The sequence below is a fragment of the Rhinoderma darwinii genome, assembly GCF_050947455.1.
Source record: "Rhinoderma darwinii isolate aRhiDar2 chromosome 4 unlocalized genomic scaffold, aRhiDar2.hap1 SUPER_4_unloc_9, whole genome shotgun sequence".
NCBI classification, from domain to species: Eukaryota; Metazoa; Chordata; class Amphibia; order Anura; family Rhinodermatidae; genus Rhinoderma; species Rhinoderma darwinii.
In genome coordinates this window covers 219,779-246,234 of record NW_027461764.1, presented here as the reverse complement: position 1 = coordinate 246,234, position 26,456 = coordinate 219,779, and the positions used below count along the sequence as shown (strand labels likewise).

Below are 26,456 nucleotides of genomic sequence, written 5' to 3'. Positions count from 1 at the left end.
CTAACGACTCACCTATACTTTTACACCACCCGGCACCCTGTAAGCTCCACGCTCCTTCTGCTTTTACGGGAGAAAGACATCCACACTTAAAAAAAAAAAAAAAAAAAAAAAGCTTAAAGCTACAGGTTGAAAAGTATGTGATGATCACAATTGTGGTGAATCAGGCACCCCAACATGGAAACCAGCATGGACCCCAACATGGACTGCCAGAAGGGGGATTAGCACAAATGGTAGAGTGCTCGCTTAGCATGCGAGAGGTAACGGGATCGACGCCCGTATTCTCCAAAGTTTTGGTTTGCCGAGTTTTTCAAAGAGCGGGACAATTCTCCTCTGTTTCCCTACTCATGTAACTCATTTGCAAGCTTAGGAAGCACCCGACAACCAGCTCGGCAAGCCTTCGATAGCTCAGCTGGTAGAGCGGAGGACTGTAGTAGAAAATCAGCAATCCTTAGGTCGCTGGTTCAATTCCGGCTCGAAGGAACTTTTGTTAGTCTCATAGATGATGTTTCAACCTGTCGACAAATGCTCTCCCGGTGCCCTCGTCTTCTATCTATTTTCAGAGGGGTCTCTTGTTTGTGTTGGGTATTTGAAATGGGCATCCGACCGAAACTCTCAGTTGAGAGCCACAGTAGGACTTTCTGTAACTCTGACATGCAACTGAAACAAAAAGAGGGTACAATCATCCCTGGGTGGGCTTGAACCACCAACCTTTTGGTTATCAGACAAAAAAAAGTTTTCACAACCTTCAAGCTTTGCTTGAACCTCCCAGTTTCTCATGTCATGTGTCATCTTCTTTGAAACAGAGTGGCGCATGGAAAGACATTTAGGCCCACAACCAAAGAGGGCCAAAGGCTCTGGACCATTCTTTCTACATTGCAACTATGTCATCCAAATCACTGGGATTTTTTTCTCTTCTCAAAATTTTTCACACTGTACATGTTGAAATGGTCTTACAACCGGTGCCCTCCTCTTCTGGCCGAAACTTTAAGTTGAGAGGCACCATAGGATTTTCTGTAACATGCAACTGAGACAAAAAGAGGACACTGCCGTCCCTGGGTGGGCTTGAACCACCAACCTTCCGGTTAACAGCCGAACGCGCTAACCAATTGCGCCACAGAGACAACCACGCTCCCCCACTTTGATTAAAGTCGTAAAAAAGCCACAACATGGTAAATGGAGTATGTTTCTTAGAGGACCTTCTGATCAACACAATAAAAAGAAGAGAATGATAAAACATAACAACTGCGTGGAACTACAGCCGCCAACAAATGGACAATTGCAACACAGAGATGGCCTCCACATTAGCGTCTTAACAACAGTCAGCGGGTAATAGGCTACCCCTCTCTTTTGGAGGTATGGCAGCAGAGTGGTGCAGCGGAAGCGTGCTGGGCCCATAACCCAGAGGTCGATGCATCGAAACCATCCTCTGCTAAGTGCTCTCTTTTACTCACGCCCCCTGTTACAATTTGGCCATTATCCCCGGTCGGAATCACATGTTTTTCTCGTAAAAATAGAATAGAGACCCCCGATCCCTGACCATCTCATTTTCACGACCTTCAGACTATGCTTTTTATACACGCAACCTCCCAGTTTCTCATGCCACATGTTTTCGCCTTTGCAACAAAGTGGCACAGGCAAAGGCTTTTGGGCCCACAACCAAATGGGCCATTGGATCTAGACCATCTTTTCTACGTTGCGACTTTCTTATTTAAATCATTCTGATTTCTTTTCTCTTCCCACAATTCTTCACTCTGTACACTAACGACTCACCTATACTTTTACACCACCCGGCACCCTGTAAGCTCCACGCTCCTTCTGCTTTTACGGGAGAAAGACATCCACACTTAAAAAAAAAAAAAAAAAAAAAAAGCTTAAAGCTACAGGTTGAAAAGTATGTGATGATCACAATTGTGGTGAATCAGGCACCCCAACATGGAAACCAGCATGGACCGCAACATGGACTGCCAGAAGGGGGATTAGCTCAAATGGTAGAGCGCTCGCTTAGCATGCGAGAGGTAACGGGATCGACGCCCGTATTCTCCAAAGTTTTGGTTTGCCGAGTTTTTCAAAGAGCGGGACAATTCTCCTCTGTTTCCCTACTCATGTAACTCATTTGCAAGCTTAGGAAGCACCCGACAACCAGCTCGGCAAGCCTTCGATAGCTCAGCTGGTAGAGCGGAGGACTGTAGTAGAAAATCAGCAATCCTTAGGTCGCTGGTTCAATTCCGGCTCGAAGGAACTTTTGTTAGTCTCATAGATGATGTTTCAACCTGTCGACAAATGCTCTCCCGGTGCCCTCGTCTTCTATCTATTTTCAGAGGGGTCTCTTGTTTGTGTTGGGTATTTGAAATGGGCATCCGACCGAAACTCTCAGTTGAGAGCCACAGTAGGACTTTCTGTAACTCTGACATGCAACTGAAACAAAAAGAGGGTACAATCATCCCTGGGTGGGCTTGAACCACCAACCTTTTGGTTATCAGACAAAAAAAAGTTTTCACAACCTTCAAGCTTTGCTTGAACCTCCCAGTTTCTCATGTCATGTGTCATCTTCTTTGAAACAGAGTGGCGCATGGAAAGACATTTAGGCCCACAACCAAAGAGGGCCAAAGGCTCTGGACCATTCTTTCTACATTGCAACTATGTCATCCAAATCACTGGGATTTTTTTCTCTTCTCAAAGTTTTTCACACTGTACATGTTGAAATGGTCTTACAACCGGTGCCCTCCTCTTCTGGCCGAAACTTTAAGTTGAGAGGCACCATAGGATTTTCTGTAACATGCAACTGAGACAAAAAGAGGACACTGCCGTCCCTGGGTGGGCTTGAACCACCAACCTTCCGGTTAACAGCCGAACGCGCTAACCAATTGCGCCACAGAGACAACCACGCTCCCCCACTTTGATTAAAGTCGTAAAAAAGCCACAACATGGTAAATGGAGTATGTTTCTTAGAGGACCTTCTGATCAACACAATAAAAAGAAGAGAATGATAAAACATAACAACTGCGTGGAACTACAGCCGCCAACAAATGGACAATTGCAACACAGAGATGGCCTCCACATTAGCGTCTTAACAACAGTCAGCGGGTAATTGCGCCACAGAGACAACCACGCTCCCCCACTTTGATTAAAGTCGTAAAAAAGCCACAACATGGTAAATGGAGTATGTTTCTTAGAGGACCTTCTGATCAACACAATAAAAAGAAGAGAATGATAAAACATAACAACTGCGTGGAACTACAGCCGCCAACAAATGGACAATTGCAACACAGAGATGGCCTCCACATTAGCGTCTTAACAACAGTCAGCGGGTAATAGGCTACCCCTCTCTTTTGGAGGTATGGCAGCAGAGTGGTGCAGCGGAAGCGTGCTGGGCCCATAACCCAGAGGTCGATGCATCGAAACCATCCTCTGCTAAGTGCTCTCTTTTACTCACGCCCCCTGTTACAATTTGGCCATTATCCCCGGTCGGAATCACATGTTTTTCTCGTAAAAATAGAATAGAGACCCCCGATCCCTGACCATCTCATTTTCACGACCTTCAGACTATGCTTTTTATACACGCAACCTCCCAGTTTCTCATGCCACATGTTTTCGCCTTTGCAACAAAGTGGCACAGGCAAAGGCTTTTGGGCCCACAACCAAATGGGCCATTGGATCTAGACCATCTTTTCTACGTTGCGACTTTCTTATTTAAATCATTCTGATTTCTTTTCTCTTCCCACAATTCTTCACTCTGTACACTAACGACTCACCTATACTTTTACACCACCCGGCACCCTGTAAGCTCCACGCTCCTTCTGCTTTTACGGGAGAAAGACATCCACACTTAAAAAAAAAAAAAAAAAAAAAAAGCTTAAAGCTACAGGTTGAAAAGTATGTGATGATCACAATTGTGGTGAATCAGGCACCCCAACATGGAAACCAGCATGGACCCCAACATGGATTGCCAGAAGGGGGATTAGCTCAAATGGTAGAGCGCTCGCTTAGCATGCGAGAGGTAACGGGATCGACGCCCGTATTCTCCAAAGTTTTGGTTTGCCGAGTTTTTCAAAGAGCGGGACAATTCTCCTCTGTTTCCCTACTCATGTAACTCATTTGCAAGCTTAGGAAGCACCCGACAACCAGCTCGGCAAGCCTTCGATAGCTCAGCTGGTAGAGCGGAGGACTGTAGTAGAAAATCAGCAATCCTTAGGTCGCTGGTTCAATTCCGGCTCGAAGGAACTTTTGTTAGTCTCATAGATGATGTTTCAACCTGTCGACAAATGCTCTCCCGGTGCCCTCGTCTTCTATCTATTTTCAGAGGGGTCTCTTGTTTGTGTTGGGTATTTGAAATGGGCATCCGACCGAAACTCTCAGTTGAGAGCCACAGTAGGACTTTCTGTAACTCTGACATGCAACTTACACAAAAAGAGGGTACAATCATCCCTGGGTGGGCTTGAACCACCAACCTTTTGGTTATCAGACAAAAAAAAGTTTTCACAACCTTCAAGCTTTGCTTGAACCTCCCAGTTTCTCATGTCATGTGTCATCTTCTTTGAAACAGAGTGGCGCATGGAAAGACATTTAGGCCCACAACCAAAGAGGGCCAAAGGCTCTGGACCATTCTTTCTACATTGCAACTATGTCATCCAAATCACTGGGATTTTTTTCTCTTCTCAAAATTTTTCACACTGTACATGTTGAAATGGTCTTACAACCGGTGCCCTCCTCTTCTGGCCGAAACTTTAAGTTGAGAGGCACCATAGGATTTTCTGTAACATGCAACTGAGACAAAAAGAGGACACTGCCGTCCCTGGGTGGGCTTGAACCACCAACCTTCCGGTTAACAGCCGAACGCGCTAACCAATTGCGCCACAGAGACAACCACGCTCCCCCACTTTGATTAAAGTCGTAAAAAAGCCACAACATGGTAAATGGAGTATGTTTCTTAGAGGACCTTCTGATCAACACAATAAAAAGAAGAGAATGATAAAACATAACAACTGCGTGGAACTACAGCCGCCAACAAATGGACAATTGCAACACAGAGATGGCCTCCACATTAGCGTCTTAACAACAGTCAGCGGGTAATAGGCTACCCCTCTCTTTTGGAGGTATGGCAGCAGAGTGGTGCAGCGGAAGCGTGCTGGGCCCATAACCCAGAGGTCGATGCATCGAAACCATCCTCTGCTAAGTGCTCTCTTTTACTCACGCCCCCTGTTACAATTTGGCCATTATCCCCGGTCGGAATCACATGTTTTTCTCGTAAAAATAGAATAGAGACCCCCGATCCCTGACCATCTCATTTTCACGACCTTCAGACTATGCTTTTTATACACGCAACCTCCCAGTTTCTCATGCCACATGTTTTCGCCTTTGCAACAAAGTGGCACAGGCAAAGGCTTTTGGGCCCACAACCAAATGGGCCATTGGATCTAGACCATCTTTTCTACGTTGCGACTTTCTTATTTAAATCATTCTGATTTCTTTTCTCTTCCCACAATTCTTCACTCTGTACACTAACGACTCACCTATACTTTTACACCACCCGGCACCCTGTAAGCTCCACGCTCCTTCTGCTTTTACGGGAGAAAGACATCCACACTTAAAAAAAAAAAAAAAAAAAAAAAGCTTAAAGCTACAGGTTGAAAAGTATGTGATGATCACAATTGTGGTGAATCAGGCACCCCAACATGGAAACCAGCATGGACCCCAACATGGATTGCCAGAAGGGGGATTAGCTCAAATGGTAGAGCGCTCGCTTAGCATGCGAGAGGTAACGGGATCGACGCCCGTATTCTCCAAAGTTTTGGTTTGCCGAGTTTTTCAAAGAGCGGGACAATTCTCCTCTGTTTCCCTACTCATGTAACTCATTTGCAAGCTTAGGAAGCACCCGACAACCAGCTCGGCAAGCCTTCGATAGCTCAGCTGGTAGAGCGGAGGACTGTAGTAGAAAATCAGCAATCCTTAGGTCGCTGGTTCAATTTCGGCTCGAAGGAACTTTTGTTAGTCTCATAGATGATGTTTCAACCTGTCGACAAATGCTCTCCACAGAGATGGCCTCCACATTAGCGTCTTAACAACAGTCAGCGGGTAATAGGCTACCCCTCTCTTTTGGAGGTATGGCAGCAGAGTGGTGCAGCGGAAGCATGCTGGGCCCATAACCCAGAGGTCGATGCATCGAAACCATCCTCTGCTAAGTGCTCTCTTTTACTCACGCCCCCTGTTACAATTTGGCCATTATCCCCGGTCGGAATCACATGTTTTTCTCGTAAAAATAGAATAGAGACCCCCGATCCCTGACCATCTCATTTTCACGACCTTCAGACTATGCTTTTTATACACGCAACCTCCCAGTTTCTCATGCCACATGTTTTCGCCTTTGCAACAAAGTGGCACAGGCAAAGGCTTTTGGGCCCACAACCAAATGGGCCATTGGATCTAGACCATCTTTTCTACGTTGCGACTTTCTTATTTAAATCATTCTGATTTCTTTTCTCTTCCCACAATTCTTCACTCTGTACACTAACGACTCACCTATACTTTTACACCACCCGGCACCCTGTAAGCTCCACGCTCCTTCTGCTTTTACGGGAGAAAGACATCCACACTTAAAAAAAAAAAAAAAAAAAAGCTTAAAGCTACAGGTTGAAAAGTATGTGATGATCACAATTGTGGTGAATCAGGCACCCCAACATGGAAACCAGCATGGACCCCAACATGGACTGCCAGAAGGGGGATTAGCTCAAATGGTAGAGCGCTCGCTTAGCATGCGAGAGGTAACGGGATCGACGCCCGTATTCTCCAAAGTTTTGGTTTGCCGAGTTTTTCAAAGAGCGGGACAATTCTCCTCTGTTTCCCTACTCATGTAACTCATTTGCAAGCTTAGGAAGCACCCGACAACCAGCTCGGCAAGCCTTCGATAGCTCAGCTGGTAGAGCGGAGGACTGTAGTAGAAAATCAGCAATCCTTAGGTCGCTGGTTCAATTTCGGCTCGAAGGAACTTTTGTTAGTCTCATAGATGATGTTTCAACCTGTCGACAAATGCTCTCCCGGTGCCCTCGTCTTCTATCTATTTTCAGAGGGGTCTCTTGTTTGTGTTGGGTATTTGAAATGGGCATCCGACCGAAACTCTCAGTTGAGAGCCACAGTAGGACTTTCTGTAACTCTGACATGCAACTGAAACAAAAAGAGGGTACAATCATCCCTGGGTGGGCTTGAACCACCAACCTTTTGGTTATCAGACAAAAAAAAGTTTTCACAACCTTCAAGCTTTGCTTGAACCTCCCAGTTTCTCATGTCATGTGTCATCTTCTTTGAAACAGAGTGGCGCATGGAAAGACATTTAGGCCCACAACCAAAGAGGGCCAAAGGCTCTGGACCATTCTTTCTACATTGCAACTATGTCATCCAAATCACTGGGATTTTTTTCTCTTCTCAAAATTTTTCACACTGTACATGTTGAAATGGTCTTACAACCGGTGCCCTCCTCTTCTGGCCGAAACTTTAAGTTGAGAGGCACCATAGGATTTTCTGTAACATGCAACTGAGACAAAAAGAGGACACTGCCGTCCCTGGGTGGGCTTGAACCACCAACCTTCCGGTTAACAGCCGAACGCGCTAACCAATTGCGCCACAGAGACAACCACGCTCCCCCACTTTGATTAAAGTCGTAAAAAAGCCACAACATGGTAAATGGAGTATGTTTCTTAGAGGACCTTCTGATCAACACAATAAAAAGAAGAGAATGATAAAACATAACAACTGCGTGGAACTACAGCCGCCAACAAATGGACAATTGCAACACAGAGATGGCCTCCACATTAGCGTCTTAACAACAGTCAGCGGGTAATAGGCTACCCCTCTCTTTTGGAGGTATGGCAGCAGAGTGGTGCAGCGGAAGCGTGCTGGGCCCATAACCCAGAGGTCGATGCATCGAAACCATCCTCTGCTAAGTGCTCTCTTTTACTCACGCCCCCTGTTACAATTTGGCCATTATCCCCGGTCGGAATCACATGTTTTTCTCGTAAAAATAGAATAGAGACCCCCGATCCCTGACCATCTCATTTTCACGACCTTCAGACTATGCTTTTTATACACGCAACCTCCCAGTTTCTCATGCCACATGTTTTCGCCTTTGCAACAAAGTGGCACAGGCAAAGGCTTTTGGGCCCACAACCAAATGGGCCATTGGATCTAGACCATCTTTTCTACGTTGCGACTTTCTTATTTAAATCATTCTGATTTCTTTTCTCTTCCCACAATTCTTCACTCTGTACACTAACGACTCACCTATACTTTTACACCACCCGGCACCCTGTAAGCTCCACGCTCCTTCTGCTTTTACGGGAGAAAGACATCCACACTTAAAAAAAAAAAAAAAAAAAAAAAAGCTTAAAGCTACAGGTTGAAAAGTATGTGATGATCACAATTGTGGTGAATCAGGCACCCCAACATGGAAACCAGCATGGACCCCAACATGGACTGCCAGAAGGGGGATTAGCTCAAATGGTAGAGCGCTCGCTTAGCATGCGAGAGGTAACGGGATCGACGCCCGTATTCTCCAAAGTTTTGGTTTGCCGAGTTTTTCAAAGAGCGGGACAATTCTCCTCTTTTTCCCTACTCATGTAACTCATTTGCAAGCTTAGGAAGCACCCGACAACCAGCTCGGCAAGCCTTCGATAGCTCAGCTGGTAGAGCGGAGGACTGTAGTAGAAAATCAGCAATCCTTAGGTCGCTGGTTCAATTCCGGCTCGAAGGAACTTTTGTTAGTCTCATAGATGATGTTTCAACCTGTCGACAAATGCTCTCCCGGTGCCCTCGTCTTCTATCTATTTTCAGAGGGGTCTCTTGTTTGTGTTGGGTATTTGAAATGGGCATCCGACCGAAACTCTCAGTTGAGAGCCACAGTAGGACTTTCTGTAACTCTGACATGCAACTGAAACAAAAAGAGGGTACAATCATCCCTGGGTGGGCTTGAACCACCAACCTTTTGGTTATCAGACAAAAAAAAGTTTTCACAACCTTCAAGCTTTGCTTGAACCTCCCAGTTTCTCATGTCATGTGTCATCTTCTTTGAAACAGAGTGGCGCATGGAAAGACATTTAGGCCCACAACCAAAGAGGGCCAAAGGCTCTGGACCATTCTTTCTACATTGCAACTATGTCATCCAAATCACTGGGATTTTTTTCTCTTCTCAAAATTTTTCACACTGTACATGTTGAAATGGTCTTACAACCGGTGCCCTCCTCTTCTGGCCGAAACTTTAAGTTGAGAGGCACCATAGGATTTTCTGTAACATGCAACTGAGACAAAAAGAGGACACTGCCGTCCCTGGGTGGGCTTGAACCACCAACCTTCCGGTTAACAGCCGAACGCGCTAACCAATTGCGCCACAGAGACAACCACGCTCCGCCACTTTGATTAAAGTCGTAAAAAAGCCACAACATGGTAAATGGAGTATGTTTCTTAGAGGACCTTCTGATCAACACAATAAAAAGAAGAGAATGATAAAACATAACAACTGCGTGGAACTACAGCCGCCAACAAATGGACAATTGCAACACAGAGATGGCCTCCACATTAGCGTCTTAACAACAGTCAGCGGGTAATAGGCTACCCCTCTCTTTTGGAGGTATGGCAGCAGAGTGGCGCAGCGGAAGCGTGCTGGGCCCATAACCCAGAGGTCGATGCATCGAAACCATCCTCTGCTAAGTGCTCTCTTTTACTCACGCCCCCTGTTACAATTTGGCCATTATCCCCGGTCGGAATCACATGTTTTTCTCGTAAAAATAGAATAGAGACCCCCGATCCCTGACCATCTCATTTTCACGACCTTCAGACTATGCTTTTTATACACGCAACCTCCCAGTTTCTCATGCCACATGTTTTCGCCTTTGCAACAAAGTGGCACAGGCAAAGGCTTTTGGGCCCACAACCAAATGGGCCATTGGATCTAGACCATCTTTTCTACGTTGCGACTTTCTTATTTAAATCATTCTGATTTATTTTCTCTTCCCACAATTCTTCACTCTGTACACTAACGACTCACCTATACTTTTACACCACCCGGCACCCTGTAAGCTCCACGCTCCTTCTGCTTTTACGGGAGAAAGACATCCACACTTAAATAAAAAAAAAAAAAAAAAAAAGCTTAAAGCTACAGGTTGAAAAGTATGTGATGATCACAATTGTGGTGAATCAGGCACCCCAACATGGAAACCAGCATGGACCCCAACATGGACTGCCAGAAGGGGGATTAGCTCAAATGGTAGAGCGCTCGCTTAGCATGCGAGAGGTAACGGGATCGACGCCCGTATTCTCCAAAGTTTTGGTTTGCCGAGTTTTTCAAAGAGCGGGACAATTCTCCTCTGTTTCCCTACTCATGTAACTCATTTGCAAGCTTAGGAAGCACCCGACAACCAGCTCGGCAAGCCTTCGATAGCTCAGCTGGTAGAGCGGAGGACTGTAGTAGAAAATCAGCAATCCTTAGGTCGCTGGTTCAATTTCGGCTCGAAGGAACTTTTGTTAGTCTCATAGATGATGTTTCAACCTGTCGACAAATGCTCTCCCGGTGCCCTCGTCTTCTATCTATTTTCAGAGGGGTCTCTTGTTTGTGTTGGGTATTTGAAATGGGCATCCGACCGAAACTCTCAGTTGAGAGCCACAGTAGGACTTTCTGTAACTCTGACATGCAACTGAAACAAAAAGAGGGTACAATCATCCCTGGGTGGGCTTGAACCACCAACCTTTTGGTTATCAGACAAAAAAAAGTTTTCACAACCTTCAAGCTTTGCTTGAACCTCCCAGTTTCTCATGTCATGTGTCATCTTCTTTGAAACAGAGTGGCGCATGGAAAGACATTTAGGCCCACAACCAAAGAGGGCCAAAGGCTCTGGACCATTCTTTCTACATTGCAACTATGTCATCCAAATCACTGGGATTTTTTTCTCTTCTCAAAATTTTTCACACTGTACATGTTGAAATGGTCTTACAACCGGTGCCCTCCTCTTCTGGCCGAAACTTTAAGTTGAGAGGCACCATAGGATTTTCTGTAACATGCAACTGAGACAAAAAGAGGACACTGCCGTCCCTGGGTGGGCTTGAACCACCAACCTTCCGGTTAACAGCCGAACGCGCTAACCAATTGCGCCACAGAGACAACCACGCTCCGCCACTTTGATTAAAGTCGTAAAAAAGCCACAACATGGTAAATGGAGTATGTTTCTTAGAGGACCTTCTGATCAACACAATAAAAAGAAGAGAATGATAAAACATAACAACTGCGTGGAACTACAGCCGCCAACAAATGGACAATTGCAACACAGAGATGGCCTCCACATTAGCGTCTTAACAACAGTCAGCGGGTAATAGGCTACCCCTCTCTTTTGGAGGTATGGCAGCAGAGTGGCGCAGCGGAAGCGTGCTGGGCCCATAACCCAGAGGTCGATGCATCGAAACCATCCTCTGCTAAGTGCTCTCTTTTACTCACGCCCCCTGTTACAATTTGGCCATTATCCCCGGTCGGAATCACATGTTTTTCTCGTAAAAATAGAATAGAGACCCCCGATCCCTGACCATCTCATTTTCACGACCTTCAGACTATGCTTTTTATACACGCAACCTCCCAGTTTCTCATGCCACATGTTTTCGCCTTTGCAACAAAGTGGCACAGGCAAAGGCTTTTGGGCCCACAACCAAATGGGCCATTGGATCTAGACCATCTTTTCTACGTTGCGACTTTCTTATTTAAATCATTCTGATTTATTTTCTCTTCCCACAATTCTTCACTCTGTACACTAACGACTCACCTATACTTTTACACCACCCGGCACCCTGTAAGCTCCACGCTCCTTCTGCTTTTACGGGAGAAAGACATCCACACTTAAATAAAAAAAAAAAAAAAAAAAAGCTTAAAGCTACAGGTTGAAAAGTATGTGATGATCACAATTGTGGTGAATCAGGCACCCCAACATGGAAACCAGCATGGACCCCAACATGGACTGCCAGAAGGGGGATTAGCTCAAATGGTAGAGCGCTCGCTTAGCATGCGAGAGGTAACGGGATCGACGCCCGTATTCTCCAAAGTTTTGGTTTGCCGAGTTTTTCAAAGAGCGGGACAATTCTCCTCTGTTTCCCTACTCATGTAACTCATTTGCAAGCTTAGGAAGCACCCGACAACCAGCTCGGCAAGCCTTCGATAGCTCAGCTGGTAGAGCGGAGGACTGTAGTAGAAAATCAGCAATCCTTAGGTCGCTGGTTCAATTTCGGCTCGAAGGAACTTTTGTTAGTCTCATAGATGATGTTTCAACCTGTCGACAAATGCTCTCCCGGTGCCCTCGTCTTCTATCTATTTTCAGAGGGGTCTCTTGTTTGTGTTGGGTATTTGAAATGGGCATCCGACCGAAACTCTCAGTTGAGAGCCACAGTAGGACTTTCTGTAACTCTGACATGCAACTGAAACAAAAAGAGGGTACAATCATCCCTGGGTGGGCTTGAACCACCAACCTTTTGGTTATCAGACAAAAAAAAGTTTTCACAACCTTCAAGCTTTGCTTGAACCTCCCAGTTTCTCATGTCATGTGTCATCTTCTTTGAAACAGAGTGGCGCATGGAAAGACATTTAGGCCCACAACCAAAGAGGGCCAAAGGCTCTGGACCATTCTTTCTACATTGCAACTATGTCATCCAAATCACTGGGATTTTTTTCTCTTCTCAAAATTTTTCACACTGTACATGTTGAAATGGTCTTACAACCGGTGCCCTCCTCTTCTGGCCGAAACTTTAAGTTGAGAGGCACCATAGGATTTTCTGTAACATGCAACTGAGACAAAAAGAGGACACTGCCGTCCCTGGGTGGGCTTGAACCACCAACCTTCCGGTTAACAGCCGAACGCGCTAACCAATTGCGCCACAGAGACAACCACGCTCCCCCACTTTGATTAAAGTCGTAAAAAAGCCACAACATGGTAAATGGAGTATGTTTCTTAGAGGACCTTCTGATCAACACAATAAAAAGAAGAGAATGATAAAACATAACAACTGCGTGGAACTACAGCCGCCAACAAATGGACAATTGCAACACAGAGATGGCCTCCACATTAGCGTCTTAACAACAGTCAGCGGGTAATAGGCTACCCCTCTCTTTTGGAGGTATGGCAGCAGAGTGGTGCAGCGGAAGCGTGCTGGGCCCATAACCCAGAGGTCGATGCATCGAAACCATCCTCTGCTAAGTGCTCTCTTTTACTCACGCCCCCTGTTACAATTTGGCCATTATCCCCGGTCGGAATCACATGTTTTTCTCGTAAAAATAGAATAGAGACCCCCGATCCCTGACCATCTCATTTTCACGACCTTCAGACTATGCTTTTTATACACGCAACCTCCCAGTTTCTCATGCCACATGTTTTCGCCTTTGCAACAAAGTGGCACAGGCAAAGGCTTTTGGGCCCACAACCAAATGGGCCATTGGATCTAGACCATCTTTTCTACGTTGCGACTTTCTTATTTAAATCATTCTGATTTCTTTTCTCTTCCCACAATTCTTCACTCTGTACACTAACGACTCACCTATACTTTTACACCACCCGGCACCCTGTAAGCTCCACGCTCCTTCTGCTTTTACGGGAGAAAGACATCCACACTTAAAAAAAAAAAAAAAAAAAAAAGCTTAAAGCTACAGGTTGAAAAGTATGTGATGATCACAATTGTGGTGAATCAGGCACCCCAACATGGAAACCAGCATGGACCCCAACATGGACTGCCAGAAGGGGGATTAGCTCAAATGGTAGAGCGCTCGCTTAGCATGCGAGAGGTAACGGGATCGACGCCCGTATTCTCCAAAGTTTTGGTTTGCCGAGTTTTTCAAAGAGCGGGACAATTCTCCTCTGTTTCCCTACTCATGTAACTCATTTGCAAGCTTAGGAAGCACCCGACAACCAGCTCGGCAAGCCTTCGATAGCTCAGCTGGTAGAGCGGAGGACTGTAGTAGAAAATCAGCAATCCTTAGGTCGCTGGTTCAATTCCGGCTCGAAGGAACTTTTGTTAGTCTCATAGATGATGTTTCAACCTGTCGACAAATGCTCTCCCGGTGCCCTCGTCTTCTATCTATTTTCAGAGGGGTCTCTTGTTTGTGTTGGGTATTTGAAATGGGCATCCGACCGAAACTCTCAGTTGAGAGCCACAGTAGGACTTTCTGTAACTCTGACATGCAACTGAAACAAAAAGAGGGTACAATCATCCCTGGGTGGGCTTGAACCACCAACCTTTTGGTTATCAGACAAAAAAAAGTTTTCACAACCTTCAAGCTTTGCTTGAACCTCCCAGTTTCTCATGTCATGTGTCATCTTCTTTGAAACAGAGTGGCGCATGGAAAGACATTTAGGCCCACAACCAAAGAGGGCCAAAGGCTCTGGACCATTCTTTCTACATTGCAACTATGTCATCCAAATCACTGGGATTTTTTTCTCTTCTCAAAATTTTTCACACTGTACATGTTGAAATGGTCTTACAACCGGTGCCCTCCTCTTCTGGCCGAAACTTTAAGTTGAGAGGCACCATAGGATTTTCTGTAACATGCAACTGAGACAAAAAGAGGACACTGCCGTCCCTGGGTGGGCTTGAACCACCAACCTTCCGGTTAACAGCCGAACGCGCTAACCAATTGCGCCACAGAGACAACCACGCTCCGCCACTTTGATTAAAGTCGTAAAAAAGCCACAACATGGTAAATGGAGTATGTTTCTTAGAGGACCTTCTGATCAACACAATAAAAAGAAGAGAATGATAAAACATAACAACTGCGTGGAACTACAGCCGCCAACAAATGGACAATTGCAACACAGAGATGGCCTCCACATTAGCGTCTTAACAACAGTCAGCGGGTAATAGGCTACCCCTCTCTTTTGGAGGTATGGCAGCAGAGTGGCGCAGCGGAAGCGTGCTGGGCCCATAACCCAGAGGTCGATGCATCGAAACCATCCTCTGCTAAGTGCTCTCTTTTACTCACGCCCCCTGTTACAATTTGGCCATTATCCCCGGTCGGAATCACATGTTTTTCTCGTAAAAATAGAATAGAGACCCCCGATCCCTGACCATCTCATTTTCACGACCTTCAGACTATGCTTTTTATACACGCAACCTCCCAGTTTCTCATGCCACATGTTTTCGCCTTTGCAACAAAGTGGCACAGGCAAAGGCTTTTGGGCCCACAACCAAATGGGCCATTGGATCTAGACCATCTTTTCTACGTTGCGACTTTCTTATTTAAATCATTCTGATTTATTTTCTCTTCCCACAATTCTTCACTCTGTACACTAACGACTCACCTATACTTTTACACCACCCGGCACCCTGTAAGCTCCACGCTCCTTCTGCTTTTACGGGAGAAAGACATCCACACTTAAATAAAAAAAAAAAAAAAAAAAAGCTTAAAGCTACAGGTTGAAAAGTATGTGATGATCACAATTGTGGTGAATCAGGCACCCCAACATGAAAACCAGCATGGACCCCAACATGGACTGCCAGAAGGGGGATTAGCTCAAACGGTAGAGCGCTCGCTTAGCATGCGAGAGGTAACGGGATCGACGCCCGTATTCTCCAAAGTTTTGGTTTGCCGAGTTTTTCAAAGAGCGGGACAATTCTCCTCTGTTTCCCTACTCATGTAACTCATTTGCAAGCTTAGGAAGCACCCGACAACCAGCTCGGCAAGCCTTCGATAGCTCAGCTGGTAGAGCGGAGGACTGTAGTAGAAAATCAGCAATCCTTAGGTCGCTGGTTCAATTCCGGCTCGAAGGAACTTTTGTTAGTCTCATAGATGATGTTTCAACCTGTCGACAAATGCTCTCCCGGTGCCCTCGTCTTCTATCTATTTTCAGAGGGGTCTCTTGTTTGTGTTGGGTATTTGAAATGGGCATCCGACCGAAACTCTCAGTTGAGAGCCACAGTAGGACTTTCTGTAACTCTGACATGCAACTGAAACAAAAAGAGGGTACAATCATCCCTGGGTGGGCTTGAACCACCAACCTTTTGGTTATCAGACAAAAAAAAGTTTTCACAACCTTCAAGCTTTGCTTGAACCTCCCAGTTTCTCATGTCATGTGTCATCTTCTTTGAAACAGAGTGGCGCATGGAAAGACATTTAGGCCCACAACCAAAGAGGGCCAAAGGCTCTGGACCATTCTTTCTACATTGCAACTATGTCATCCAAATCACTGGGATTTTTTTCTCTTCTCAAAATTTTTCACACTGTACATGTTGAAATGGTCTTACAACCGGTGCCCTCCTCTTCTGGCCGAAACTTTAAGTTGAGAGGCACCATAGGATTTTCTGTAACATGCAACTGAGACAAAAAGAGGACACTGCCGTCCCTGGGTGGGCTTGAACCACCAACCTTCCGGTTAACAGCCGAACGCGCTAACCAATTGCGCCACAGAGACAACCACGCTCCGCCACTTTGATTAAAGTCGTAAAAAAGCCACAACATGGTAAATGGAGTATGTTTCTTAGAGGACCTTCTGATCAACACAATAAAAAGAAGAGAATGATAAAACATAACAACTGCGTGGAACTACAGCCGCCAACAAATGGACAATTGCAACACAGAGATGGCCTCCACATTAGCGTCTTAACAACAGTCAGCGGGTAATAGGCTACCCCTCTCTTTTGGAGGTATGGCAGCAGAGTGGCGCAGCGGAAGCGTGCTGGGCCCATAACCCAGAGGTCGATGCATCGAAACCATCCTCTGCTAAGTGCTCTCTTTTACTCACGCCCCCTGTTACAATTTGGCCATTATCCCCGGTCGGAATCACATGTTTTTCTCGTAAAAATAGAATAGAGACCCCCGATCCCTGACCATCTCATTTTCACGACCTTCAGACTATGCTTTTTATACACGCAACCTCCCAGTTTCTCATGCCACATGTTTTCGCCTTTGCAACAAAGTGGCACAGGCAAAGGCTTTTGGGCCCACAACCAAATGGGCCATTGGATCTAGACCATCTTTTCTACGTTGCGACTTTCTTATTTAAATCATTCTGATTTATTTTCTCTTCCCATAATTCTTCACTCTGTACACTAACGACTCACCTATACTTTTACACCACCCGGCACCCTGTAAGCTCCACGCTCCTTCTGCTTTTACGGGAGAAAGACATCCACACTTAAATAAAAAAAAAAAAAAAAAAAAGCTTAAAGCTACAGGTTGAAAAGTATGTGATGATCACAATTGTGGTGAATCAGGCACCCCAACATGAAAACCAGCATGGACCCCAACATGGACTGCCAGAAGGGGGATTAGCTCAAACGGTAGAGCGCTCGCTTAGCATGCGAGAGGTAACGGGATCGACGCCCGTATTCTCCAAAGTTTTGGTTTGCCGAGTTTTTCAAAGAGCGGGACAATTCTCCTCTGTTTCCCTACTCATGTAACTCATTTGCAAGCTTAGGAAGCACCCGACAACCAGCTCGGCAAGCCTTCGATAGCTCAGCTGGTAGAGCGGAGGACTGTAGTAGAAAATCAGCAATCCTTAGGTCGCTGGTTCAATTCCGGCTCGAAGGAACTTTTGTTAGTCTCATAGATGATGTTTCAACCTGTCGACAAATGCTCTCCCGGTGCCCTCGTCTTCTATCTATTTTCAGAGGGGTCTCTTGTTTGTGTTGGGTATTTGAAATGGGCATCCGACCGAAACTCTCAGTTGAGAGCCACAGTAGGACTTTCTGTAACTCTGACATGCAACTGAAACAAAAAGAGGGTACAATCATCCCTGGGTGGGCTTGAACCACCAACCTTTTGGTTATCAGACAAAAAAAAGTTTTCACAACCTTCAAGCTTTGCTTGAACCTCCCAGTTTCTCATGTCATGTGTCATCTTCTTTGAAACAGAGTGGCGCATGGAAAGACATTTAGGCCCACAACCAAAGAGGGCCAAAGGCTCTGGACCATTCTTTCTACATTGCAACTATGTCATCCATATCACTGGGATTTTTTTCTCTTCTCAAAATTTTTCACACTGTACATGTTGAAATGGTCTTACAACCGGTGCCCTCCTCTTCTGGCCGAAACTTTAAGTTGAGAGGCACCATAGGATTTTCTGTAACATGCAACTGAGACAAAAAGAGGACACTGCCGTCCCTGGGTGGGCTTGAACCACCAACCTTCCGGTTAACAGCCGAACGCGCTAACCAATTGCGCCACAGAGACAACCACGCTCCGCCACTTTGATTAAAGTCGTAAAAAAGCCACAACATGGTAAATGGAGTATGTTTCTTAGAGGACCTTCTGATCAACACAATAAAAAGAAGAGAATGATAAAACATAACAACTGCGTGGAACTACAGCCGCCAACAAATGGACAATTGCAACACAGAGATGGCCTCCACATTAGCGTCTTAACAACAGTCAGCGGGTAATAGGCTACCCCTCTCTTTTGGAGGTATGGCAGCAGAGTGGCGCAGCGGAAGCGTGCTGGGCCCATAACCCAGAGGTCGATGCATCGAAACCATCCTCTGCTAAGTGCTCTCTTTTACTCACGCCCCCTGTTACAATTTGGCCATTATCCCCGGTCGGAATCACATGTTTTTCTCGTAAAAATAGAATAGAGACCCCCGATCCCTGACCATCTCATTTTCACGACCGTCAGACTATGCTTTTTATACACGCAACCTCCCAGTTTCTCATGCCACATGTTTTCGCCTTTGCAACAAAGTGGCACAGGCAAAGGCTTTTGGGCCCACAACCAAATGGGCCATTGGATCTAGACCATCTTTTCTACGTTGCGACTTTCTTATTTAAATCATTCTGATTTCTTTTCTCTTCCCACAATTCTTCACTCTGTACACTAACGACTCACCTATACTTTTACACCACCCGGCACCCTGTAAGCTCCACGCTCCTTCTGCTTTTACGGGAGAAAGACATCCACACTTAAAAAAAAAAAAAAAAAAAAAAAGCTTAAAGCTACAGGTTGAAAAGTATGTGATGATCACAATTGTGGTGAATCAGGCACCCCAACATGGAAACCAGCATGGACCCCAACATGGACTGCCAGAAGGGGGATTAGCTCAAACGGTAGAGCGCTCGCTTAGCATGCGAGAGGTAACGGGATCTACGCCCGTATTCTCCAAAGTTTTGGTTTGCCGAGTTTTTCAAAGAGCGGGACAATTCTCCTCTGTTTCCCTACTCATGTAACTCATTTGCAAGCTTAGGAAGCACCCGACAACCAGCTCAGCAAGCCTTCGATAGCTCAGCTGGTAGAGCGGAGGACTGTAGTAGAAAATCAGCAATCCTTAGGTCGCTGGTTCAATTCCGGCTCGAAGGAACTTTTGTTAGTCTCATAGATGATGTTTCAACCTGTCGACAAATGCTCTCCCGGTGCCCTCGTCTTCTATCTATTTTCAGAGGGGTCTCTTGTTTGTGTTGGGTATTTGAAATGGGCATCCGACCGAAACTCTCAGTTGAGAGCCACAGTAGGACTTTCTGTAACTCTGACATGCAACTGAAACAAAAAGAGGGTACAATCATCCCTGGGTGGGCTTGAACCACCAACCTTTTGGTTATCAGACAAAAAAAAGTTTTCACAACCTTCAAGCTTTGCTTGAACCTCCCAGTTTCTCATGTCATGTGTCATCTTCTTTGAAACAGAGTGGCGCATGGAAAGACATTTAGGCCCACAACCAAAGAGGGCCAAAGGCTCTGGACCATTCTTTCTACATTGCAACTATGTCATCCAAATCACTGGGATTTTTTTCTCTTCTCAAAATTTTTCACACTGTACATGTTGAAATGGTCTTACAACCGGTGCCCTCCTCTTCTGGCCGAAACTTTAAGTTGAGAGGCACCATAGGATTTTCTGTAACATGCAACTGAGACAAAAAGAGGACACTGCCGTCCCTGGGTGGGCTTGAACCACCAACCTTCCGGTTAACAGCCGAACGCGCTAACCAATTGCGCCACAGAGACAACCACGCTCCACCACTTTGATTAAAGTCGTAAAAAAGCCACAACATGGTAAATGGAGTATGTTTCTTAGAGGACCTTCTGATCAACACAATAAAAAGAAGAGAATGATAAAACATAACAACTGCGTGGAACTACAGCCGCCAACAAATGGACAATTGCAACACAGAGATGGCCTCCACATTAGCGTCTTAACAACAGTCAGCGGGTAATAGGCTACCCCTCTCTTTTGGAGGTATGGCAGCAGAGTGGCGCAGCGGAAGCGTGCTGGGCCCATAACCCAGAGGTCGATGCATCGAAACCATCCTCTGCTAAGTGTTCTCTTTTACTCACGCCCCCTGTTACAATTTGGCCATTATCCCCGGTCGGAATCACATGTTTTTCTCGTAAAAATAGAATAGAGACCCCCGATCCCTGACCATCTCATTTTCACGACCTTCAGACTATGCTTTTTATACACGCAACCTCCCAGTTTCTCATGCCACATGTTTTCGCCTTTGCAACAAAGTGGCACAGGCAAAGGCTTTTGGGCCCACAACCAAATGGGCCATTGGATCTAGACCATCTTTTCTACGTTGCGACTTTCTTATTTAAATCATTCTGATTTATTTTCTCTTCCCACAATTCTTCACTCTGTACACTAACGACTCACCTATACTTTTACACCACCCGGCACCCTGTAAGCTCCACGCTCCTTCTGCTTTTACGGGAGAAAGACATCCACACTTAAATAAAAAAAAAAAAAAAAAAAAAAAAAAAGCTTAAAGCTACAGGTTGAAAAGTATGTGATGATCACAATTGTGGTGAATCAGGCACCCCAACATGAAAACCAGCATGGACCCCAACATGGACTGCCAGAAGGGGGATTAGCTCAAATGGTAGAGCGCTCGCTTAGCATGCGAGAGGTAACGGGATCGACGCCCGTATTCTCCAAAGTTTTGGTTTGCCGAGTTTTTCAAAGAGCGGGACAATTCTCCTCTGTTTCCCTACTCATGTAACTCATTTGCAAGCTTAGGAAGCACCCGACAACCAGCTCGGCAAGCCTTCGATAGCTCAGCTGGTAGAGCGGAGGACTGTAGTAGAAAATCAGCAATCCTTAGGTCGCTGGTTCAATTCCGGCTCGAAGGAACTTTTGTTAGTCTCATAGATGATGTTTCAACCTGTCGACAAATGCTCTCCCGGTGCCCTCGTCTTCTATCTATTTTCAGAGGGGTCTCTTGTTTGTGTTGGGTATTTGAAATGGGCATCCGACCGAAACTCTCAGTTGAGAGCCACAGTAGGACTTTCTGTAACTCTGACATGCAACTGAAACAAAAAGAGGGTACAATCATCCCTGGGTGGGCTTGAACCACCAACCTTTTGGTTATCAGACAAAAAAAAGTTTTCACAACCTTCAAGCTTTGCTTGAACCTCCCAGTTTCTCATGTCATGTGTCATCTTCTTTGAAACAGAGTGGCGCATGGAAAGACATTTAGGCCCACAACCAAAGAGGGCCAAAGGCTCTGGACCATTCTTTCTACATTGCAACTATGTCATCCAAATCACTGGGATTTTTTTCTCTTCTCAAAATTTTTCACACTGTACATGTTGAAATGGTCTTACAACCGGTGCCCTCCTCTTCTGGCCGAAACTTTAAGTTGAGAGGCACCATAGGATTTTCTGTAACATGCAACTGAGACAAAAAGAGGACACTGCCATCCCTGGGTGGGCTTGAACCACCAACCTTCCGGTTAACAGCCGAACGCGCTAACCAATTGCGCCACAGAGACAACCACGCTCCGCCACTTTGATTAAAGTCGTAAAAAAGCCACAACATGGTAAATGGAGTATGTTTCTTAGAGGACCTTCTGATCAACACAATAAAAAGAAGAGAATGATAAAACATAACAACTGCGTGGAACTACAGCCGCCAACAAATGGACAATTGCAACACAGAGATGGCCTCCACATTAGCGTCTTAACAACAGTCAGCGGGTAATAGGCTACCCCTCTCTTTTGGAGGTATGGCAGCAGAGTGGCGCAGCGGAAGCGTGCTGGGCCCATAACCCAGAGGTCGATGCATCGAAACCATCCTCTGCTAAGTGCTCTCTTTTACTCACGCCCCCTGTTACAATTTGGCCATTATCCCCGGTCGGAATCACATGTTTTTCTCGTAAAAATAGAATAGAGACCCCCGATCCCTGACCATCTCATTTTCACGACCTTCAGACTATGCTTTTTATACACGCAACCTCCCAGTTTCTCATGCCACATGTTTTCGCCTTTGCAACAAAGTGGCACAGGCAAAGGCTTTTGGGCCCACAACCAAATGGGCCATTGGATCTAGACCATCTTTTCTACGTTGCGACTTTCTTATTTAAATCATTCTGATTTATTTTCTCTTCCCACAATTCTTCACTCTGTACACTAACGACTCACCTATACTTTTACACCACCCGGCACCCTGTAAGCTCCACGCTCCTTCTGCTTTTACGGGAGAAAGACATCCACACTTAAATAAAAAAAAAAAAAAAAAAAAAAAAAAGCTTAAAGCTACAGGTTGAAAAGTATGTGATGATCACAATTGTGGTGAATCAGGCACCCCAACATGAAAACCAGCATGGACCCCAACATGGACTGCCAGAAGGGGGATTAGCTCAAATGGTAGAGCGCTCGCTTAGCATGCGAGAGGTAACGGGATCGACGCCCGTATTCTCCAAAGTTTTGGTTTGCCGAGTTTTTCAAAGAGCGGGACAATTCTCCTCTGTTTCCCTACTCATGTAACTCATTTGCAAGCTTAGGAAGCACCCGACAACCAGCTCGGCAAGCCTTCGATAGCTCAGCTGGTAGAGCGGAGGACTGTAGTAGAAAATCAGCAATCCTTAGGTCGCTGGTTCAATTCCGGCTCGAAGGAACTTTTGTTAGTCTCATAGATGATGTTTCAACCTGTCGACAAATGCTCTCCCGGTGCCCTCGTCTTCTATCTATTTTCAGAGGGGTCTCTTGTTTGTGTTGGGTATTTGAAATGGGCATCCGACCGAAACTCTCAGTTGAGAGCCACAGTAGGACTTTCTGTAACTCTGACATGCAACTGAAACAAAAAGAGGGTACAATCATCCCTGGGTGGGCTTGAACCACCAACCTTTTGGTTATCAGACAAAAAAAAGTTTTCACAACCTTCAAGCTTTGCTTGAACCTCCCAGTTTCTCATGTCATGTGTCATCTTCTTTGAAACAGAGTGGCGCATGGAAAGACATTTAGGCCCACAACCAAAGAGGGCCAAAGGCTCTGGACCATTCTTTCTACATTGCAACTATGTCATCCAAATCACTGGGATTTTTTTCTCTTCTCAAAATTTTTCACACTGTACATGTTGAAATGGTCTTACAACCGGTGCCCTCCTCTTCTGGCCGAAACTTTAAGTTGAGAGGCACCATAGCATTTTCTGTAACATGCAACTGAGACAAAAAGAGGACACTGCCGTCCCTGGGTGGGCTTGAACCACCAACCTTCCGGTTAACAGCCGAACGCGCTAACCAATTGCGCCACAGAGACAACCACGCTCCGCCACTTTGATTAAAGTCGTAAAAAAGCCACAACATGGTAAATGGAGTATGTTTCTTAGAGGACCTTCTGATCAACACAATAAAAAGAAGAGAATGATAAAACATAACAACTGCGTGGAACTACAGCCGCCAACAAATGGACAATTGCAACACAGAGATGGCCTCCACATTAGCGTCTTAACAACAGTCAGCGGGTAATAGGCTACCCCTCTCTTTTGGAGGTATGGCAGCAGAGTGGCGCAGCGGAAGCGTGCTGGGCCCATAACCCAGAGGTCGATGCATCGAAACCATCCTCTGCTAAGTGCTCTCTTTTACTCACGCCCCCTGTTACAATTTGGCCATTATCCCCGGTCGGAATCACATGTTTTTCTCGTAAAAATAGAATAGAGACCCCCGATCCCTGACCATCTCATTTTCACGACCTTCAGACTATGCTTTTTATAGACGCAACCTCCCAGTTTCTCATGCCACATGTTTTCGCCTTTGCAACAAAGTGGCACAGGCAAAGGCTTTTGGGCCCACAACCAAATGGGCCATTGGATCTAGACCATCTTTTCTACGTTGCGACTTTCTTATTTAAATCATTCTGATTTCTTTTCTCTTCCCACAATTCTTCACTCTGTACACTAACGACTCACCTATACTTTTACACCACCCGGCACCCTGTAAGCTCCACGCTCCTTCTGCTTTTACGGGAGAAAGACATCCACACTTAAATAAAAAAAAAAAAAAAAAAAAAAAGCTTAAAGCTACAGGTTGAAAAGTATGTGATGATCACAATTGTGGTGAATCAGGCACCCCAACATGGAAACCAGCATGGACCCCAACATGGACTGCCAGAAGGGGGATTAGCTCAAATGGTAGAGCGCTCGCTTAGCATGCGAGAGGTAACGGGATCGACGCCCGTATTCTCCAAAGTTTTGGTTTGCCGAGTTTTTCAAAGAGCGGGACAATTCTCCTCTGTTTCCCTACTCATGTAACTCATTTGCAAGCTTAGGAAGCACCCGACAACCAGCTCAGCAAGCCTTCGATAGCTCAGCTGGTAGAGCGGAGGACTGTAGTAGAAAATCAGCAATCCTTAGGTCGCTGGTTCAATTCCGGCTCGAAGGAACTTTTGTTAGTCTCATAGATGATGTTTCAACCTGTCGACAAATGCTCTCCCGGTGCCCTCGTCTTCTATCTATTTTCAGAGGGGTCTCTTGTTTGTGTTGGGTATTTGAAATGGGCATCCGACCGAAACTCTCAGTTGAGAGCCACAGTAGGACTTTCTGTAACTCTGACATGCAACTGAAACAAAAAGAGGGTACAATCATCCCTGGGTGGGCTTGAACCACCAACCTTTTGGTTATCAGACAAAAAAAAGTTTTCACAACCTTCAAGCTTTGCTTGAACCTCCCAGTTTCTCATGTCATGTGTCATCTTCTTTGAAACAGAGTGGCGCATGGAAAGACATTTAGGCCCACAACCAAAGAGGGCCAAAGGCTCTGGACCATTCTTTCTACATTGCAACTATGTCATCCAAATCACTGGGATTTTTTTCTCTTCTCAAAATTTTTCACACTGTACATGTTGAAATAGTCTTACAACCGGTGCCCTCCTCTTCTGGCCGAAACTTTAAGTTGAGAGGCACCATAGGATTTTCTGTAACATGCAACTGAGACAAAAAGAGGACACTGCCGTCCCTGGGTGGGCTTGAACCACCAACCTTCCGGTTAACAGCCGAACGCGCTAACCAATTGCGCCACAGAGACAACCACGCTCCGCCACTTTGATTAAAGTCGTAAAAAAGCCACAACATGGTAAATGGAGTATGTTTCTTAGAGGACCTTCTGATCAACACAATAAAAAGAAGAGAATGATAAAACATAACAACTGCGTGGAACTACAGCCGCCAACAAATGGACAATTGCAACACAGAGATGGCCTCCACATTAGCGTCTTAACAACAGTCAGCGGGTAATAGGCTACCCCTCTCTTTTGGAGGTATGGCAGCAGAGTGGCGCAGCGGAAGCGTGCTGGGCCCATAACCCAGTGGTCGATGCATCGAAACCATCCTCTGCTAAGTGCTCTCTTTTACTCACGCCCCCTGTTACAATTTGGCCATTATCCCCGGTCGGAATCACATGTTTTTCTCGTAAAAATAGAATAGAGACCCCCGATCCCTGACCATCTCATTTTCACGACCTTCAGACTATGCTTTTTATACACGCAACCTCCCAGTTTCTCATGCCACATGTTTTCGCCTTTGCAACAAAGTGGCACAGGCAAAGGCTTTTGGGCCCACAACCAAATGGGCCATTGGATCTAGACCATCTTTTCTACGTTGCGACTTTCTTATTTAAATCATTCTGATTTCTTTTCTCTTCCCACAATTCTTCACTCTGTACACTAACGACTCACCTATACTTTTACACCACCCGGCACCCTGTAAGCTCCACGCTCCTTCTGCTTTTACGGGAGAAAGACATCCACACTTAAATAAAAAAAAAAAAAAAAAAAAAAAAAAAGCTTAAAGCTACAGGTTGAAAAGTATGTGATGATCACAATTGTGGTGAATCAGGCACCCCAACATGGAAACCAGCATGGACCCCAACATGGACTGCCAGAAGGGGGATTAGCTCAAATGGTAGAGCGCTCGCTTAGCATGCGAGAGGTAACGGGATCGACGCCCGTATTCTCCAAAGTTTTGGTTTGCCGAGTTTTTCAAAGAGCGGGACAATTCTCCTCTGTTTCCCTACTCATGTAACTCATTTGCAAGCTTAGGAAGCACCCGACAACCAGCTCAGCAAGCCTTCGATAGCTCAGCTGGTAGAGCGGAGGACTGTAGTAGAAAATCAGCAATCCTTAGGTCGCTGGTTCAATTCCGGCTCGAAGGAACTTTTGTTAGTCTCATAGATGATGTTTCAACCTGTCGACAAATGCTCTCCCGGTGCCCTCGTCTTCTATCTATTTTCAGAGGGGTCTCTTGTTTGTGTTGGGTAT

General features: G+C 45.6%; 13 non-coding genes across 13 annotated transcripts; all 13 read right to left on the bottom strand.

The window, feature by feature from the left end:
* Window positions 1-1,047: 1,047 nt before the first annotated feature.
* On the bottom strand, window positions 1,048-1,121 carry TRNAN-GUU (transfer RNA asparagine (anticodon GUU)). Its single transcript has one exon. It is a non-coding gene; the product is annotated as a tRNA-Asn (tRNA).
* Window positions 1,122-2,805: 1,684 nt separating this feature from the next.
* TRNAN-GUU (transfer RNA asparagine (anticodon GUU)) lies at window positions 2,806-2,879 on the bottom strand. The gene has a single exon. It is a non-coding gene; the product is annotated as a tRNA-Asn (tRNA).
* Window positions 2,880-4,787: 1,908 nt separating this feature from the next.
* Window positions 4,788-4,861, bottom strand: TRNAN-GUU (transfer RNA asparagine (anticodon GUU)). The gene has a single exon. It is a non-coding gene; the product is annotated as a tRNA-Asn (tRNA).
* Window positions 4,862-7,548: 2,687 nt separating this feature from the next.
* TRNAN-GUU (transfer RNA asparagine (anticodon GUU)) lies at window positions 7,549-7,622 on the bottom strand. Its single transcript has one exon. It is a non-coding gene; the product is annotated as a tRNA-Asn (tRNA).
* A 1,685-nt stretch (window positions 7,623-9,307) lies between these two features.
* On the bottom strand, window positions 9,308-9,381 carry TRNAN-GUU (transfer RNA asparagine (anticodon GUU)). Its single transcript has one exon. It is a non-coding gene; the product is annotated as a tRNA-Asn (tRNA).
* A 1,685-nt stretch (window positions 9,382-11,066) lies between these two features.
* Window positions 11,067-11,140, bottom strand: TRNAN-GUU (transfer RNA asparagine (anticodon GUU)). The gene has a single exon. It is a non-coding gene; the product is annotated as a tRNA-Asn (tRNA).
* A 1,685-nt stretch (window positions 11,141-12,825) lies between these two features.
* On the bottom strand, window positions 12,826-12,899 carry TRNAN-GUU (transfer RNA asparagine (anticodon GUU)). Its single transcript has one exon. It is a non-coding gene; the product is annotated as a tRNA-Asn (tRNA).
* A 1,683-nt stretch (window positions 12,900-14,582) lies between these two features.
* On the bottom strand, window positions 14,583-14,656 carry TRNAN-GUU (transfer RNA asparagine (anticodon GUU)). The gene has a single exon. It is a non-coding gene; the product is annotated as a tRNA-Asn (tRNA).
* A 1,685-nt stretch (window positions 14,657-16,341) lies between these two features.
* On the bottom strand, window positions 16,342-16,415 carry TRNAN-GUU (transfer RNA asparagine (anticodon GUU)). Its single transcript has one exon. It is a non-coding gene; the product is annotated as a tRNA-Asn (tRNA).
* A 1,685-nt stretch (window positions 16,416-18,100) lies between these two features.
* On the bottom strand, window positions 18,101-18,174 carry TRNAN-GUU (transfer RNA asparagine (anticodon GUU)). The gene has a single exon. It is a non-coding gene; the product is annotated as a tRNA-Asn (tRNA).
* Window positions 18,175-19,858: 1,684 nt separating this feature from the next.
* On the bottom strand, window positions 19,859-19,932 carry TRNAN-GUU (transfer RNA asparagine (anticodon GUU)). Its single transcript has one exon. It is a non-coding gene; the product is annotated as a tRNA-Asn (tRNA).
* Window positions 19,933-23,389: 3,457 nt separating this feature from the next.
* Window positions 23,390-23,463, bottom strand: TRNAN-GUU (transfer RNA asparagine (anticodon GUU)). The gene has a single exon. It is a non-coding gene; the product is annotated as a tRNA-Asn (tRNA).
* A 1,688-nt stretch (window positions 23,464-25,151) lies between these two features.
* Window positions 25,152-25,225, bottom strand: TRNAN-GUU (transfer RNA asparagine (anticodon GUU)). Its single transcript has one exon. It is a non-coding gene; the product is annotated as a tRNA-Asn (tRNA).
* Window positions 25,226-26,456: the final 1,231 nt, after the last annotated feature.